General features: G+C 41.9%; 1 protein-coding gene across 4 annotated transcripts in view; it reads right to left on the bottom strand.

Annotated features, from left to right (window-relative positions):
- Nucleotides 1–20,459, bottom strand: part of LOC134527842 (esterase B1-like) — a 213,552-nt gene that overhangs the window by 8,090 nt on the left and 185,003 nt on the right. The window lies entirely within an intron of this gene.

Here is a 20,459-nt window from a genome sequence, read left to right as displayed (position 1 = left end):
ATACTTTTCCTCCTGAAATAACAGTTTTGATTTATTTACAGGAATCAAATCCCCTGGCTTCTCCAAGAATTTTATCATTTTTTCGCTGACCCAAACATGAAATTTTTCTGTTGAAAACAAAACATTACCTAAATTTTTGTGCTACTTTCTTACACTGCCACAATTCCAAAGTACTTACGGATTCTTTAATGGAGTGACTAAATGTATTACATAGTAGGCCTACAGAAAACCCTGGTAAACTATGAACAATGTGATGTTTCTTACATGGAAGTCAGAGTCATCATTCTAATTAGAATCTGTTGTGTGGCCAACTGTACAAGCTCCCCGATAATGGGTGCCACTCTAATTGATCTGTGTGTTTTATATGTTATGTGGTCAACTGTAAATAATTATTGTTCTTGCTGGGGTTTTGGCGCCTATTCTCTCCGCAGTAGATCTCAGGAACGCTGCTGCTGTATCGATTACCCAGACTGCTAATCCAGCTAGCACGTCACTGCATTGTATTACCGGCAGGAGAGTAATTATTAAAAGGAAATTTGGTAGTGCTGTGTGACTAGTGGAAATTTGCATTACCTATGACCAAGTCTGTTTTATACGTAACTGACATTTACTGTAAATGAAATAGTAATAGTTTGAAAACATACGATTTTAATGGGTTCTTTGATATTGACGTGAAGTTACTGTTAACATGTAATTCAGCTAGAGGAACAACCAAAATAATTTATTTTGTATGTAATCATCAGAACTAGGTGTCAGTAAGTAGATGTAAATGACGTCACAGGAACACATCGACTACCATGCCGGTTCTAGCTATAATCTGTCGGAGGCTTCAGGCTCTCTTCCTAGGACCTCCAGTTGGTCTGCTGCGACGCTGGAACACTGGACGCTGGAAGCTGTAATTGGCGAACTACAGAAGATCTGATGTAGCCGGGGGTCTGGCTGAAGATTCGACTTCCCTCTCGTCCTAAAAAGTCTGTTTTAATTTAGATCGGTCTCACCAAACGTTGTGGCCGATCGTAGCTGGCGCTGACATCAGTCGTCCGGAACCACTACGGGACGAACGGGACCGACGCGGAAGTTGGCACTAGATGTCGCCGATACTCCCTATATGAGACTTATTCAGTCCAGAACTATTTTCACAAATAATAGTGTGGAGAATTCTAGATAGCACACGACCGCGGATGACGTGAATCTTCAATTCCTCGGGCGGCAACCAAGGCTTTGGTTCGCCCCAGCCCGAGAAACGTCTTCCCGCTGCAAGATGGCGATGGCGTCTCCTTCTTCCTCCTTCTAACTATTTATTTTCAGTCCGTAGCAACCAAGGAGCTATGAAAAAATATCAGCAAACCAAATTAATAAAACTTCGATATAAGCGTGTAAGAGTGCTGAACTAAAGCAAATGAATAAAGTTTCCAAAGAATAATGCTTAGATGACCCTGAAGTTAAAAAGGTGTGTTGTCTCTGGCAATTAGATGTGTTATATAGGTTAACTTTGGTTGTCCTCTTTACAATAAAATAATTAAATACATAAGATCGGCTTATGAAATATACAATTAATGTTACAATAATAATCAAAATAATAATAATATTACTGTAAACAGTTGTACTGGTTACATCATCACTGATGAAATTCAGTCTCACATGCCATAAAATACAACTCGACTCATAAATACTTGACACACCAGCAAAGCAAAAAGGCCTAAAACCCAAGTGCAATTTGCATGATACAGTTAATGGATTAGCGATATAGGATGAACCTGTGTCCAAACATTTCATTTCAGTTCATTGACCCAAAATATATTTTCCAGTCTATTCCCTGAATTTTCTATGAATTAAAAAATTATTCGACTATTCCTAGTTTTCCCTGATGGACAATGTTTGGCATTACAGGGTATAAATTGTGTATTCTCAAGCTTTCATACCTTTTCACGGAGAAGGATATAAATATATGTCCTGGTACAGGAGTGGGAGTGTGATGATGGTGTCTGCCGACTTGGATTGTGATGTTACGATGGTCATCTTGGATGACCTTGATGGCAGTTTTGGATTTGCCATTTTCAATTATGAAGTCATTATTGCAGTTTTTGTCGCGGCCGCCATCTTTAAAATCCATTTTAAGCAAAAAAATTACAAAAAAATTAAAATTGATAAAAATGTATTTAATTAAATTTTAATAAAAAAATATGATTCCACTATTTTGAAAATTATGTCGTCATGGCCGCCATCATAATATGCTAGAATTCGGCGAAATTTTTAAAATTCATAAAATTTAGTTAATACAATTTTAATAAAGAAAGTACTTACAACATGGAGTCCTCTGTACAAACCTGGTAAGATCATTCGATTAAAAATGGCGACGGATCCTTCCTCAACGGAGGCCACCAGTAGACTGACCTCTCACCACTTATACCAAGGAATATATTATGTAAGCCAGTATAAAAAGCATGGCAGACATCTTCAATACACCATCTTGTTTTCATCAGCTAGAGGGTGCTGCCACCATATTAGTTTAATTTCTACCTGCTAGAGTGCAGTATTATTTATTACCTTGACATCCGCCATCTTGAAAATTTGTAATTATTAAGCTAGAAATTAGAAGGAAATTCCTCAGTATATTGATTGATTTGATCGATAACAGTGCTTGGTTCGATCCTTGTTCAATGCAAAAAAAAATTCAGGTAAAACATTTATTTCATAACTTCAAGTAGAAAAAGAAGGAAGTTATTAGCATTTCTAGACTCATAAAGTCTTCTTAGAGTACGAAGCAGTCCTTTGCATACTTTGGAATGTAGTTTCAGGGCATCTCCACATGACATTTGATTACTACATTTTTCACACAGCACAGCGTTCTCAGTTTCAATGAAAAGACAGTGATATATTTCATGATGCCTCACACTGAACATGTTCACAAATGTCTTGCCACAGAATGTATAGTTTGATACTAATGAATGCGCAACTAGTCTGTCATAATCCCTGATGTGTCTTTTTAATCTTCCATATCGTATAAGCTGGTTACAACACATGTTGAACTGATATTTAATGCATTCAGAGTTATTACACTCATGTATTACATAATCACGAATTTTCAAGTTTTTGATGCTGTCACAGTAGACACAGTTGGATGATGGAATACCACCAGCTGTTGCTGAAGACACTACATGCATTAAAGCCTCCTGTAGTGCTGTCGGTGACAATGATACGCCTTCAATTGGAATCTCTGCAGCTGTTATCAGTATCATCAACATTGCTGCAGTTAGGGTCCCCGGCATTGATGGAGTTGACATTACTGGTGTTGCAGGCGATAGGTCAGAATGGGCCCAAGAACCATCAGGTGTCTTGCTCGTTTCAGCTTTCAAATCCGAGTATGGATTAACACTGTTGAATAACTGTCCTCTCTTCCACAATCAAAGACGAACTGAGTGTCACAACAAGGCCATTTAGTTATATATTCATATGCAACAGTCATGTGACATTGTGGAGCTGATAAAATAGTCAGGGTGTCAGCATAGTGACAAATGTAACAACATGTTCATCGAAGAATTCCCGACTTTGTGACGTCTAGCATGCTCTGCCACAGTATTTGCAAACAGGTTCTTGTTTGTGCATAACTGATCCAGTGCAGATATCATGTCGATTTAGTCTACCTAGGCATCCAATTAGTTTATTTAATTTTATGCACTGAAACAGTATTCTCTGGCATTCACTTATTTAATGCCGACAAGCACTTGAAGTTGTGGTGAATGATGCATCACAGTATTCACACTGATGCCTCGAACATGTAAATGGTAGACCGTTGCACATTTAAGTTTCTGAGGTCGCTGACGAAACTTCAAGCGATGGAACAGCACCTGTTGATTTCTTCTCTCCTGGTGAAACCACTCTTAGAACATTAGGTGCAGCCAATATCAGGATCTCTGGTGCTAAGTTGCAGCCATCTGTGTCCCCGACGAGAATGCTAGACCTTCCACCACAATCTCTGCACTGCTTATAGTAGACAGTCCATCAAAGTTGACATTGAAACAGCTACTAAATATCGTGAAACTTACTGAAGAGAGCCAACTACACTGTACCACACCAGAGGTGGACTGAGGGTCCTGTTGGACTGAGGGTCCTGTTGTCTGGGACTCACTTATATAACCCGTGGCTGGTATACTGGTATACTACTTGAGTCAACACTAATTTTTAAATTTTTTTATCAGTTTAAAATGCACGAGCCTCAAAATTATAAAAATAAAAACACACACAGTTCCAGTTTCACAAATTTATTTTTAAAAATACACAAATACATAAGGCACATACATTACGGCATTAAGCATTTTCGTAATCAAAGTCTTTATTTTTGCACGGACTGCCTCGTCAACTCTGGGTACTTTCTCATCAATTCCAGTTCACTGGTCTTGGACTCAGGTATTCGACTGATCATCTTCTAGGGCGACGACTGGTTCGGTGAAATATGGACGACATCGGCTGCGAAACGACTGCCTCGATGCTTTTTGAAACAGGATCACTGACAGAGCTATGATGGGATGCATGTCGTTTGAACATCTGTGTAGATGCATCACAGCATGAAACAGGTTGCAACACATCCAAGTTTGATGTTGCACAAGCAGACGAAGTGACTACTCCTTCGATGCTGGCTGGAATAATCGTGTGCAGTTTCATGTGCTAGATGGCACATTTTCCAGGTTTGCAGCAATCTAGCAACTGCTAAGTCAGTTCGTAGGACACAGTAAAGTGCTGATAGCCTCCATTGCAGGTTTCCGTCTATGTGCGCAGATATCTGGCATTCCAGTAACTGTACTCAACACTGCTAAAGCTAGGTATTACACTCACGTACACGTTGTCAGGATAGGACGAAAAAATCTTCTTGCAGGTACGACGATAACTGAAGGCACAAACCATTGCACGCCTTTTATATTTGCAGGCTCTATTCACACTTTGAGAACCATTTCTGCATTAGCTACGAATTTCTACGAATTTATACAGGCACATACTCATTCAAACTTGTCACAGCCCTGAGGCTGCTCTCCATACATGGCACTAAGCTTGCGCACGGAAGGACAGCCATATTGAGCCTGCAAATTGGCGATTTCAATGGCTCCATCACAAAACTTGCCCAACCATTTTTTCTGCTCAGGTCCAGCAACATAAATGATGCCACGCGGATTATGAATTAAAAAATCTTCTAGAGTTTTTTTTAACTCGGTGGTACGGAATTTTACCTTCATCCGACTCCAGCCCATGGAAATATTTGCATCACTCATTTTGTCAAGTGGTTTCCAGGAATATGGAAGCCGGAAGAAGCAGGTTCGGGTCTTGCCATCGTCCTTATAGGTGTTGGCAATTTCTTTTTGGACAAATATGTTTTGGTTCTGAAAACTTACAAGTTGCAATAAATCTTGACACTAGCAATGCTCAGTTGTAACCAACTTAATCTCGCAAACGCAACAGTATTTATGAGAGAATTTTCACAACCTTGTTTTGACAATTATACGATGCAACGATGCAAATGGATTGTGAAGTATCAGACAAAAGAATAAAAAAATAAACACTAGCTAAAAACACTGGCCAATGCAACGTGTAAAACTCTTGAAGTATATGTCTGGAAGATCGGTCAAGCTAAGCTACGATTCACCCAAATAAAGGGCAGAGGCTTTCCTCCCCGCACAGAGAGGGCTCAAGGTCGGGTATTCAGGCTGAAAACCCCCATTTCTCATGGGCGTAAAACGCCTTCCTCGGCCGACCAGGGCGACACCCGTTTGGTCCTTACAACAATGCAGCTAGCAGCAGTCAAGTTCTAGCATTCTGTTCGGAAAGACTGTTCAATCATGTGCAGTGTGTAATGCGTATGGTTAAGAATTTGTGAGTCGTGGTTTCGCAATCGAATGAAAGGCGCAGAAGATGGAAAAATTCTTGGTAAAAAAAACCAAAACTATCAGCTCCTTTGGTGGTAAGTTTTTATTTTCTAAGTATACTGCTTGTGTATTGTTAACATGTTTATTTCTTATGATGGTGAAAACTGAGAAAAACTTACATACTTAAATATACTTAACATACTTAAATACGATCGTTCTCTTTTAATGATTGGTATCGCATGCCTTAAGGGCGCCGTCATCATCCCGCCTCACTAACATACATTCACCCCGACAAGACGGCGCCCTCTCTGGTGAGTAAACCATTTAATAAGTGGAAAGATGCTCTCGAAACTTTTTAAAAACATGCACGAACCAAGTACCACTTAAATTCAGAAATAGCAGCCAAAATGTTTATGGAAATTTATGACTGCAAGCAAGCTGATGTCAGTGAACTTATTTCACAGGAAGTAAAAACTGATGCAGAACGAAACAGGAAAATTATATCAACCATTGTCGAAACTCTTATTTTTTGCGGGAGGCACGAAATACCTCGACGTGGGCATCGAGATTCTGGGCGGATAACTGTTGAAGAGCCTACCAACAATGATGGAAATTTCCGAGCACTACTCCGCCTTCAAGCAAGAGCAGGAGATTCGCTTCTGAATGAACACTTAAACAGTGGACGAGGAAATGCGATGTACATCAGTCCCACAGTTCAAAATGAACTGCTTAGTTTGATCGGGAAGCAAATTCAGGAAACTGTTGTAGAAAGAATTAAAAAGGCTAAGTTTTTCACTGTACTAGGAGACGAAACTACAGATATCAGCCATCAGCTATCAGTTTTTTCTATGTGTCAGGTATGTGGATATAGACTTGATTGATATTAGAGAGGATTTTCTGACATTCGTTCCTGTGTATGATGTCACTGGGGCTGGAATAGCATCTACTATAAAAACGGAACTATTAAACTCGGTTTAGAAATGAGAAACCTACGTGGACAAGGGTATGATGGTGCTGGAGACATGAGTGGGCACCTTAATGGAGTCCAAGCTATAATTAGGAAAGATTGCCCAAAAGCTCTGTACACTCATTGATCGTCTCATGTTCCTAACTTGTGTCTAAATTATGCTGCAAAAACAGACGTTATTCGCAACTTCTTTTTCACGGTATCAGAAGTAGCCTCATTTTTCAGAGGTTCAGCACAATGGACTAAGATATTGCAGGAAGGGCTGGAAGTTGCAGGGATACTGAATATTGTTGTTCACAACTATAATGATACACGATGGGTTGAAAGGCACGACTGTGTTGCTGTATTTGCCGAGTCATTTTTGTCTATCGTCCAAGCCTTGGAACTGTTGATAGAAAGAGGACAAGGTGACTTGACAGCAAAAACAAAAGCAATCGGGCTACACTCAAATTTGTGCTCTGTTGAATTCATTGTTACGCTACTAGTCATGTCAAAAATGTTGTCGATAACATACCACTTATCGCAGTTCTTACGACGAGAGCGCTTGGATCTGTTTTCAGCCATGGCCAAATATGAAAACGTGGAAAAAATTATCGCAGAAATAAGGGAGAACTGTGAAAATGAATTCGCTGTGGTTTACGATGCCCAAGATAAGGCTTTGAAAGTTGGTATTTTACCATCAATTCCACGAAGGGTAGGAACTTAGCGATTCCGAAACAACGTAGAAGCAAGCACACCTGAAGAGTATTATAGGCGAGTAGTTTTCGTACCATACCTTGATGAAATATTTATGTATTTGAAAGACAAGTTTTCTAAGCACAAAAGTATTTTATTGGGCCTGGAGTGTGTTCTACCACAAAATGCAGTGTAAAAACAGTTCACTGACATCGAGAAAGTTATTGAATTCTACAAAGATTACCTTAAATATAGCAACAAATCTATTTTGGAAGCGGAATGGAGTTGTGGAAGATAAGTTGAAGGGAACACCAAACACAAGCAACAAAAGTCATGACTGTCTGTGAAGTGCTAAAAATTATCGACAATGACTCTTTTCCTAACATGGCAGTTCTTCTGAAGATTTTAGCTGTTCTTCCAGTTACGACAGCTTCTGTTGAGAATAGTTTTTCCACTCTCAAGAGACTCAAAACTTGTCTGTGAAACAAAACTGGCTAAGAAAGACTTATTGCACTAACTTTAATGACAAATCATAGAGATGTAAAAGTACACGTAGAAGACATTGTAAAACAATATGGACAGATTTCTAGACGACTGCCATTATCTTGAGGTTGTTTTAGTATAAAATATATTTTTTAATGAAAAAATCCTGTACATTTACGTAATGTCTGCTATGGTAGTTAAGGAGTGCATCTTATTTTGTGAACTGAATTTTGCTATTTGTTTTGTAATTTTGTGTTAGGTTTCAAAACTTAGAGGTTAGAGGAAGTGCGCCAAATGTGGACCCCTGCCCCTAGAGTGGACCCCGTTTGTAACAGCACTGTACGCTCCTGAAATCTAACGGCGAACGCGTGAACTACTGCGGACGGACAATCAAGCCTAGGGAAGACACCTTGTTAGTATGCCGCGATGTACGTAGTAATGGCGTTGCGTTTGTGATTTTAGATGCTCCATAACTTTTGTTTTAACAGCTTTTGAAGCGTTACCATAAACACTGTGTGCAAGTAAGTCAATCTCTTTTGTTATTTAGCGATGCATAATTAGCAGCACTAGTGATGTATGGTTTTAGTTGCGTGTTTTTAATGAAACGAGAGAGAGTTTTTCGAGCAAGTCAAAAACATGGCAGTTGCTTAGAGCGGACCCCTCTCGTGTGTCCGAGAGTGGACCCCTCCCACATTCCTAGAGCGGACCTCTTTTCCTTATCTTTTTCTTTGTCACAGACGAGCTCTGATTAATGCACTAATCCAATGTATATCAAACCTTTAAAATAAGGACTTTATTTTAGACTATTGTGACTTATAATAAATTGACGTCGTCCGGGCCTGCGGCCCCTTTGAGCCCGATGTGACACCGCCTAACCACCGTCTCATTTCAAACCTCCCGCTCGTGCGTGCGTGTGTGCGTGTGTTTCCAGCCCAGCAAGAGGGCGCTTAGAGTCAGTGCGACGCCCCTTTTCTGAATTTATTTTATATACACTCCTTTATAATTCTTATTCTCTAGTCCCAGTGCTGGGTGTATCATCAGTGTCACTTGTGTCGCTGTTGTTCGGAGTTAGGGACGCTGCCCGGGCGAACCCGAACAGGCACAGACTTGGACAAGGCTAGAAAGGTCTCGAAAGGGCCACCTTAGTTTATAAGAACTTTCTGCTGTGTTCTTCCACCGTCGAGGCACGAGGCCGCTGAGTAACCCTGCCCAGGCGTGGCGCAATCGCTGGCGCACGATATTAGCGCGAGCGACGCTGCATGCGAGTGAGTCCGTCATCACCACCGGTCGGGAGCGCACGCGTCTGCAACCCGGGGACTTCATCTCTTGCTAAACTTTGATCGAGTAATTCTGGCATGTAAAGTAATCTCCAAAAACCTTTTCATTTTATTCCCGGGGCGTCTCTCAACCGGCGGGCTGTTTAACTAATCGTATTTCTCGCTTAGAGACTTTCACTAATCTTCCTACGTAGAGACTTTGTGTGTAGCCACGAGAGTGAGCTAACTTCATCTAATCTAGTCCGTGCCTCGGCATTTTAACAGTGTAACGTAATCATGTATGTGAGATCGGGCGGAAGGAATAAAAGGCATAAAATCTAGTACTGTGAGTATTCTTTACTGACCATGTGGTACTTCCTTACTATAGCTAGGTGTGAGGCGTACCCGGCGCCTTAAGATCGGGCTAGGCAGGGTCAGTCAATACTCCAAGCAACAGAAATAGGGCTGGTAACTCGCCTCGCTCGGGTCACGTCACACCCTGAGAGAGAGGTTTAGCCGGGGTCCACGTGCCCTTACACGTGGTGGCGCCCAGTTCCATCAGAGACTGTCGGGATCCACAGCCGAGTAGCCCTCAATTGGCGCCCAAGAGCGCGGGGCGAGTTACCTCTTCCGCGGAGACCAGAGCGTGTGAGTTACGCGGTTGAGCACCGAAACACGGGAGCCTGGAAGATAACGGACCGGCCGGCCACGTGGCACGTGACCAGGTCAAGAGCGCGCACAGCCCACGGAACTCCCAGCGAGCAGCCAGGTGGCTGCATTCCTGGCAACAACAACACTCCGAGCGCAGTAAGTTACCGCAGTACTGATGTGGATTCGTGAGTAGTTCGTGAGAACGTGGACGTGAGGACTGTTCGTGTGAGGAGTACCACGTGTGTAAATATGTATCCGGATGAATGTATCGGGTGCTACTTCCCCTGCCCGAGTTGGGACTTGCATGGCAGGACCGCTGCCGGATACGAGTGTGGCTACTGTACGGAGTACCGCATACACGGCGTGACGAAATGTGGAGCTAGGTCGTGTCCCGGAGGTAGTAGCGAGGGATACCGCTGCCAGGAATGTGCCGGCCTGTGGCATCGTTGCTGTATCGGCGAGCGTGAAAGGACCATACTGCGCAAGTTTTTCACCTTCACGTGCGCGCGATGCACCGCCTACCTAGCCACCCAGGCGCCGTACGAGGCAGAGACGCCGGAAAAGACGCTGCTCGACTCGCCGACGCAGCCCGTGCCAAGGACGCCGCCCGTTGCCGGAACGTCACCGCCACAACAAGCCGACTCCTCACGCACGACGCCGACACCAGCACCACGAAGGTACGTCCTGACGTCACCCGCACCGTCACGTGTTACGTTACCGACGCCTACCGCCCTGACGAAGACGCCCGTCGTCCTGACGCCGACGCCCGCCGTGCCGACGCCGAAGCTCATCGACTTGACGTCTCCCGACACAAGTCCGATGACGCAATCACCTACAAGACCACGTTTCGTCGACCCGACGCCACTTACCCCGACCCCGACACTCGCCGTCCTGACGCCGACAATTTCGCTCCCGTCTCCTGTCCTGGAGCCGCCAACCCCGGCACCTCTCGTCGACCTGACGTCTCCCGACACTGGTCCAAACGCATCATCGCCAGCAAGACTTCGTTTCGCCGACCTGACGCCACTCATCCCGACTATGTTGATGCTTGACTCGCCGAAGCCAACCGAGCGACGCCCGACAACGACCGTCCCGCCGCAGTCTGCAACGCAGTCCATCACCCGCCTCGTGTCGGAGACACCTCCCGACGCCGGAATGACCTCGCCACCGCACCGAACCGCCGTCCCGACGCCACCAAGGTCATTTCCGGCGAAACCCGCATCGTCTCCGCCACACGACTCGCCACGGACGCCCCCAGACTCGACGCCGACGCTTCGTGTCACCTTGTCGCCACCACCTGGCTTCGACGTCATAATGCCGTCGTCACCGCCACCCGAGTGCGCAGTCGCAAATGGGACACTTTGCGACACGATGCCCAGGGCCATGACGCCGAGACGCCTGAGCGCTGCCCCGCCGCCAGGGTTCGCTCCTCTGTGCCCGCCCGGATTTGCCCCGCTGTGCCCGCCTGGCTTCGAAGCACAGCCGGTTGTACCTGCCCGAGTGAGACAGACGCGCGCGACACCGACGCTGACGCCGCCTACATGCCCGCCTGACGCGACGCCCGGAACGACAGAGACGCCACGACGCCCGATTCCGACGCCGATCGCCGCAATACCGGAACACCGGTCAAGTGCCCTGCCGCCCGAGACGCCACCAAAATGTCGCAAGTTGGCAACATTGGGACGCCGCACCGTGAAGAGTCGCCTGGGCTCCCTGCATCCGCCTGTCACGATGCAGGTCGACGCCACGACGCCTGAACGCCCGACCGTCTCACCACCGATAGTGACCATCACCCGGACTTCGACACCTGTCACCCGTCTGTCACGACGGGCCGCGAAGCGCCCGCCTGTCGGCGAGGCTGAGCCGGGCCGTGCCGAGCGCCGCCCGCGCTTGCTGCCCGCCTGCCACGAGCCGCCTGACCTTGGTCGCCGCCGCCCCTGCCGGCCGGCGCCCTGGCCACCGCCGTGCTGTCACACGCAGCAGCCGCCGCAGCCGCAGCTGACGCAGATTTGGGGCTCGGGACAACTGGTGGGTCTCCACCCACAAGGTTAGTCAGCCAGCGCCCATTCTGTCCGTGTGTATCGTCCTCCATAGTGTAAATATTGCTCAACTGTCATTTTGTAAACATTGCTCGCCCGTCTGTCATGTCAACATTGCCACCTGCCCGCACAAACGTAAACATCAACATTGCCACGTGGGAGTGCGCGACGTAAACAGTACAGGCAACGCCCCCCAACCATCTGTCAAACGGCGCTGTCATATCGGCCTACTTTCGGAGGGGGCAATTGACGTCGTCCGGGCCTGCGGCCCCTTTGAGCCCGATGTGACACCGCCCAACCACCGTCTCATTTCAAACCTCCCGCTCGTGCGTGCGTGTGTGCGTGTGTTTCCAGCCCAGCAAGAGGGCGCTTAGAGTCAGTGCGACGCCCCTTTTCTGAATTTATTTTATATACACTCCTTTATAATTCTTATTCTCTAGTCCCAGTCCTGGGTGTGTCATCAGTGTCACTTGTGTCGCTGTTGTTCGGAGTTAGGGACGCTGCCCGGGCGAACCCGAACAGGCACAGACTTGGACAAGGCTAGAAAGGTCTCGAAAGGGCCACCTTAGTGTATAAGAACTTTCTGCTGTGTTCTTCCACCGTCGAGGCACGAGGCCGCTGAGTAACCCTGCCCAGGCGTGGCGCAATCGCTGGCGCACGATATTAGCGCGAGCGACGCTGCGCGCGAGTGAGTCCGTCATCACCACCGGTCGGGAGCGCACGCGTCTGCAACCCGGGGACTTCATCTCTTGCTAAACTTTGATCGAGTAATTCTGGCATGTAAAGTAATCTCCAAAAACCTTTTCATATTATTCCCGGGGCGTCTCTCAACCGGCGGGCTGTTTAACTAATCGTATTTCTCGCTTAGAGACTTTCACTAATCTTCCTACGTAGAGACTTTGTGTGTAGCCACGAGAGTGAGCTAACTTCATCTAATCTGGTCCGTGCCTCGGCATTTTAACAGTGTAACGTAATCATGTATGTGAGATCGGGCGGAAGGAATAAAAGGCATAAAATCTAGTACTGTGAGTATTCTTTACTGACCACGTGGTACTTCCTTACTATAGCTAGGTGTGAGGCGTACCCGGCGCCTTAAGATCGGGCTAGGCAGGGTCAGTCAATACTCCAAGCAACAGAAATAGGGCTGGTAACTCGCCTCGCTCGGGTCACGTCACACCCTGAGAGAGAGGTTTAGCCGGGGTCCACGTGCCCTTACACGTGGTGGCGCCCAGTTCCATCAGAGACTGTCGGGATCCACAGCCGAGTAGCCCTCAAAATATTCCCTTTATTTGTCTATTAGCCACACTTGCTTGCCAGCAAGAGCTTCGCTCTTTTAGCATGTGCTACAGTAAGGTAACGGTTAAAGTGATTGCCTTCCACCATTATGATCCGGGTTCGATTCCCAGTCGGGGTAAATCCCGGATTTTGGCATGTGGGAATGGTGCCAGGATGATGGCACTGGTCGGTTAGATTTTTTCTTTTGCGGACTTCCATTTCATCTGTACATGTATTCTTGTGCTGCTCCATAGCCATTTTATTTAATCTCACATTGGCTCTCAAGACCACAGCCATTAACAGCCGCCCAAATCTCTCAAAATGCGGTGGGGCATATGATATGCGATAATGAGTTGCCCTTCTAGTAGCCATGTTTAACATTTCAGGTGGAGGACTATGGACACAAGCAAGAAGAAAAGGGCGCAGAAGTTTCAAAATGGAAGAGTATGGGATGTTAATTCCACGGAAAAAGCTATAATATCAGTGCATGAAAAGAAGATGGGATGGAAAAAGGCTGCAAAATATATTCTGTTCCTAAAACAACATTAATGAGATTGAGTAAAGAAAGTATGGGGATCCTAAGAAAGCTGCTAGCACAAAATGGGGTCGCGAAACTATTCTTACTCCTGCTTTAGAGGAGAAGCTTGTGCAGTCCTGTCTGGCAATGGAAGCCACATTGTTCGGGTTAACTCAGGGAGATTTAAGAAGGATGGCATTTCAGCTAGCTGAAAGAAATAACCTTAGGCATCCCTTCAGCAAAGCAGATGATATGGCAGGAAGGAAGTGGCTCAAACTGTTTATGAAGAGACAGAAACAACGACTCTCCTTTCGTAGCCCTACTGGCACTTCCTATGCTAGGGCAGTTGGATTCACCAGGAAAAATGATAATGCATTTTTTGATTTACTTGAATCCCTGTTCCAAAAACACAACTATCCGCCCACAAGGATTTTCAACGTGGATGAAAGTGGACTTGCAGTTGTGCAGTCAAAAGTTTCGCAAGTGATTGGTCTACGAGGTAAACACCAAATTGGGAGTCTTCCATCAGCTGGGAGGGGCTCCTTGATAACCATAGTAGTTTGCATGAGTGAAAGTGGCAACTACGTCTCCCCCTATGGTAGTTTTTCCCCGAAAAAATATGAGTGTACAGCTACAAAAGGAGCTCCTCCGGGAACACTATTTCACTGTCATCCTTCTGGTTGGATCCAAACACATCTATTCACCGCAAGGTTCAAGCATTTTGTTGCACTGGCACGACTTCTTGTCTTGCTTCAACAATAAAGTCAGATTTATTGAATATGTTTCTGTTCAGTGGATACAGACTTGTTACTTTAAAGTCATTCACAGAAATTTCAGATGTTTGGCATTTAAGGTAGGACTGGCCAAAAATTTCCATGAAATCATGGTCTGCTTCTGCACGTTTGTGCATGAGCATAAACTGGTATTGCTTCACTGTAGTAAGTCTTCAGTGGCGATAGAAATGTTTTATCCAATGGTTGCATTTTATGGGTTGAGTGAGGGGTGAATGATACAATGGCAACATGGTTTTCCCGTGCAATATTAATAACATTGATGTTTATTGTATGGCTGTAATGTCCAGTAATGTCCATACATAATCAGCAGCACAGGCGAGTCTTCAGTCGGGTTGGTAGTTGCAACAAAATGCTTGAACCTTGCGGTGAATAGATGTGTTTGGATCCAACCAGAAGGATGACAGTGAAATAGTGTTCCCGGAGGAGCTCCTTTTGTAGCTGTACACTCATATTTTTTCGTAGGTGTTCCACGTGGATGAAAGTGGACTTGCAGTTGTGCAGTCAAAAGGTGTTCCACATCATCTTCTATTTCCTCTTCCTCGGCTCATTCCTTTCTCTTTTTTCTCTTTTGATTCCTCCAATGTATTTTTATAGGGAGAATATGTTATAATGCTGGCATATGAGGCCTTGCATCCTTTTGTAGACTTCTTCTTTACAACATTTGACACTGGGCTTATCTAAAAGGTACTGACAGTTGTACTTAAAGGCCCAGGGATATCGGTTGGTGTTGGTGTGAGTGAAGTTGAAGTCGATGGATTAGAAGAGATTGGTTTAACTGGAGTTGCTGGCTGGACAGGAGTGTAATTTTCATTTTGGGAGCCAGATAGTTCTTCATTCTTATCAGAAGATAAGATAACATGCATTCAGCATCTTCATCAGTAGGTTGCTTCAACAATAAAGTCAGATTTATTGAATATGTTTCTGTTCAGTGGATACAGACTTGTTACTTTAAAGTCATTCACAGAAATTTCAGATGTTTGGCATTTAAGGTAGGACTGGCCAAAAATTTCCATGAAATCATGGTCTGCTTCTGCACGTTTGTGCATGAGCATAAACTTGTATTGCTTCACTGTAGTAAGTCTTCAGTGGCGATAGAAATGTTTTATCCAATGGTTGCATTTTATGGGTTGAGTGAGGGGTGAATGATACAATGGCAACATGGTTTTCCCGTGCAATATTAATAACATTGATGTTTATTGTATGGCTGTAATGTCCAGTAATGTCCATACATAATCAGCAGCACAGGCGAGTCTGTGCATGTTCTGTGGCCAACTTTGGTCTAGTGATACTCGTGGAGAACAGTGGGTGAAGTGTGACATGTGAAGTGACTGGGCCCATGTAGTGTGTTCAGGTGTTGACAAAGACCAATATATCTGTGATTTTTGTGCATAATAGTTAACATATTAACAAGAAACATGGGTGTGCAGGACATAATGTAGTATCTGGGGCAATGTGGAGTTAACAGGGGTGATGTTTGTTAATAATTATCTACATTTTGAGAAGAAACAGGAACATAATAAGGGGTCCACATTAGGGCAAAAGTAGGGGTCCACTCATGGATCACTTTTCTCAAACACCAATTTTTGCATGGATTTGTATTTAGGTAAAAAATGAGATGTATATTTTTTATTTCATTATATTTCTTTATTAATCTGACTAACAAATAGTTGCCTCTTTTTGTATCTTATTTATATAAATTTTGCTGTTAAGTCTCAAGTGATTTACTGGCCATAATGAAACTGGGGGTCCACTTATGGCGCATCTTCCTCTACTTCATTTTAAATTGTTTCATTGTTAACTATAACACAGGCCATAAATATATATTTGTTAAATATTTCAAAATAATATTTTTATGTAATATTCAATCAGTAAAGTTTTGAATGTTTTTAAAATGTTATACGAAACATGAAATTATTATATTCCAGCAATTCATATTCGCTATAAGATAAAAAAAAAGTGTCCACTTTATCATTATTTTCATTATTTTATAGTTAATTGTGTTATTATAATGATATTAGAATTTTTAAGAAATAAACATGATTTTTTCTTAAGCTTGAGATACTTACAATCTAATATATTTCGTGAACAATATTGAAGAACAAGTGAATTATGTATATGTGTATCTTTATATATATATATTTCTTGTGTGCGTGTGTATGTCACTGAACTCCTCCTAGACGGCTGGACCGATTTTGATGAAATTTTTTGTGTGAGTTCACGGGGATTCGAGGATGGTTTAGACTCACAATTGGATATTTTATCTCGATTCTGAGTTAAGAAAAAACTAAAAAATGTAATGTGTGTCATAGATATACAAACTGTTAGTGTCATTCCTCTATGTCTGCCGAGCAATAGCTTTCAAGCCATTACGTTACGTTTTGCTATTGTAAGGAACTAAGTAGAGAGTAAGAAAAAAAAGCTTTTGACAGTTTGTAGTGTCGCCATATTTGTTTCAATTTTCAATACCGTTTTTGTATATTACAATTTAAATTGCAGAAAAAAATCATGTTTTATAGACACATAAATAGTGAGTGTGTCATTTCTCTATGTCCACGAGGTCTCGCCGCGTTATTTTCTCCTTGGGGCGAACCCGTCCGCTTAATTAAATAAACAGGTTTTATCGTTGAATGATTTCATGATATATTTCATGAAAATCTACTCTCATAAAAAAGTTAGTTTTAAAGACATTGAATAGGTGTCCTCTCTCTCTCTCTCTCTCTCTCTCTCTCTCTGAAGATCAATCTATGAATCGTTACAAATTTATTTCCTTTATTTTTTTAGTTTGATTTGATACAATATGATTTCACTAAAATTAATTTCTACCCCTTCCTATTTTCATTTACACATTACGAAGTTTCACTTCTTCCACGCGGAGGGACTCCATGCAATATTTTTGCATGCAATTAAAAACTATTTTTTAATGATGCCAAAGAAGTATAACTTCACATGCGCGTACCTAAGTACACGCACCCATTTTTTAAATTTAATTTCTTCTATATATATTTTTCCTCCCTACCTAGGGCACTCATAATTCTTTTAAATTTCACGTGTATGTTTTCAATGTCATTCGAGTTGTACAATTTTTTTTTGTCAAATTGGTCATTATTTATACTTTGTTTCATTATGGAAACATACGTATTTTAGGTATTATGACAAATAAAAAAATTAGTTTCACTAACATTCTTAGGTTTTTATTGTGTGGATAGTTTCAAGTTTAATATTATGTAGGTACATAAATTCTTAAACTTATATATTTCTTCGAAATTTATTCATAGGTAGGTAGGGCCTACTAATATTTTCTATTTGTCAATATTGTTATTTTTTTTTACATTACCTACTTATTTGCAAGGAGTTTGGTTTAGTGTTTATAATTTATCTGCTGAGCATCAAGAGTCTTAGGGCTGCTGAGACCGAAGACCAGAAATATTTATCAATTATGTAATATATTGTTGAAAAATTTGAATTTAACTATTTCAGGAAAGTTAATTTTTTTTATTAATTAGAATAGTTATGTGTAATTGCCATCTTCCTTTATTTCATATTAAACATTATGTTTGGTTGAGTGTGAGATAATTTTATTTATGTATGTTTTAATTTAATTTAATTTCTTATATATATATATATATATATATATATATATATATATATATATATATATATATATATTCTTACCTAACTACTTCTATTAAATTTCAGGCGGATGTTAACATTGTCATTCCAGTTGTATAATTTTTTTGTCAAATTAGTTGTTATTTATACTTTTTGTTTCATTTTGGACTATGTTTTTTTTATACTTAATTCAAAGATTTGTGGTGTGTACAGGGAGTGATGTCTCTATTAATTTCTATACTCCTTTGGATAAGCGGAATATTGCCACCACAGTTTTACATATAAAGAAATCCTACAAATGTTTTAAACATTATGACAAATAAATATAGTTTCACAAACATCCTTAGTTTTTTTTTTTTTGGTGTGTATAGTTTGAAGTTTAATATTATGTATGTACGTAAATTCTTAAACATAGAGTTATTTATTTATTTATTTATTTCGATAATTATTAATAGGTAGGTAATAAGCTTTCTATTTGTCAATATTGTTATTATGGTAGATAGGAGTACAGTAAATGCCTACATTCTTATATTCCTTTATATCTCTTTCGATTTGGAGTGTTTCCGAGCCATTCGAGGTCCTCAACGTCAACCCTCCCCCCCCCCCCACCACAGGTGGTTAAAGCCCCAAAATTTCAAAAGTTTAAAAAATTTTAAAAATCTATCTCTTTCGATTTTAAGTGTTTTCGAGCCATTCAGGGTCCTCGAACCCCCCGCCCCCCTCTGGGAACAAAGCCCCAAAATTTCGACAATTTCAGGAATTTCAAATATCTATTCTTTAGAGATGGAGTGTTCCAAACCATTCGAGGTCCTGAACATCCACTTTCCGCAAAAGTGAAAGCCCCAAAATTTCGAAATATAAGAATATATATAAATTGGATGTTGGCATGTATGTCGTCGATAAACTCTTACACCGTTTGACCGATCGCCATGAAAGTTGGCACATCGAAGTGTTTTTATCATGGAGAAGGTTTTTATGCTAACAATTTTTTTGTAACTCGCCGCTAGATGGCGCTGTAGCGCATCAACTTCTAAACCTTTCAACCGATCGCCATGTGAAAACAGAGAACCATAGGTCACAGATACACAAAAAGTAATTATGTGTCACTTCTTAATGTCCACCACACTGGACATATCGCTATCCATTTTGCTGTAACTCGCGGACAATATATTCAGCCCGGGCAATGCCGGGTACTGCAGCTAGTGTGTGTGTATATATATATATATATATATGTATATACACACACACACACTAGCTGACCCGGCGAACTTCGTACCGCCTTAGCGTAGCAATGATGCACTACTTTATTTTGTATAGCTGACCTATCTTAGGTATGAGTACCTATTCAATTTGAACTGGAATCTATAATATCCTCCATATAAAAATGAATCCATAATTCCCTGGTATCACTATAACTGAAAAGGACCTTACTAATTTAATTAAATAAAAAACAAAATATATATTGTCAAAATAGTGTTTATTCCATAGGATTCAATAATTCCACTAATGTTTTTACAAATTGCTATTGAACAACTTGGCATTTTTAAGTAAACAATGAGCTCAATACCACGCGCGCTCTATAAATCAACTAATAGTCTCTGTACCCCTCACTGCTTCTCTCTACTCTAATGCTTTTTGATAAACTATATTTTTAGTTTTATGTTCTGGCGCGTAAATAAATAATGTTGATGGTTTTCCGACACGGGAACAGGCGACATATAATTGGCCATGTAAAAAACATGGATTTTCTAGGTTGATGCCACATACACTTAGCGACTACCCTTGCGATTTATTTATTGACATTGCAAATGCAAGCCGCACTGGAAACTGTAAACGCTTAAAGCTGAATGTCATAAGGTTACTTTAAAAATATTTATATTGTACAAAGTGTTGGGGTAGTTTGGAAATAATTTTATATATGGTGGTTCAGTATTCTTAAATTTTCTAATTTTCCGTTAAATTTTTTCTTTCATAAGAACCTTCTCGTGACAATAACAAACACAACAAAAAAAGAATTAGTGAAATCGGTTCAGTCATTTACGCATGATGGCGTGACCAAGGGAAATAGGAATTCATTATTCATAATTTTCTAATTTTCCGCACAATTTTCTTAATTTTTTCTTTCATAAGAACCTTCTCCTGACCATAGCAAACACAACAAAAAAAAAAATTAGTGAAATCGGTCCAGCCGTTCACGCGTGATGCCGTGACCAAGGAAAACGGGTTTCATTTTTATATATATAGAAGATATATATATATATACACACACACATACATACATACACACACACACACATACACACACAAAATCTTACAGTTGTCATGAAATGAGGTCAAT

The sequence above is a fragment of the Bacillus rossius genome, chromosome 1 (assembly GCF_032445375.1).
Source record: "Bacillus rossius redtenbacheri isolate Brsri chromosome 1, Brsri_v3, whole genome shotgun sequence".
In the NCBI taxonomy this organism is placed as follows: Eukaryota; Metazoa; Arthropoda; class Insecta; order Phasmatodea; family Bacillidae; genus Bacillus; species Bacillus rossius.
Note: the sequence above shows the minus strand (reverse complement) of the source record. Positions and strands in the feature narration are given on the sequence as shown.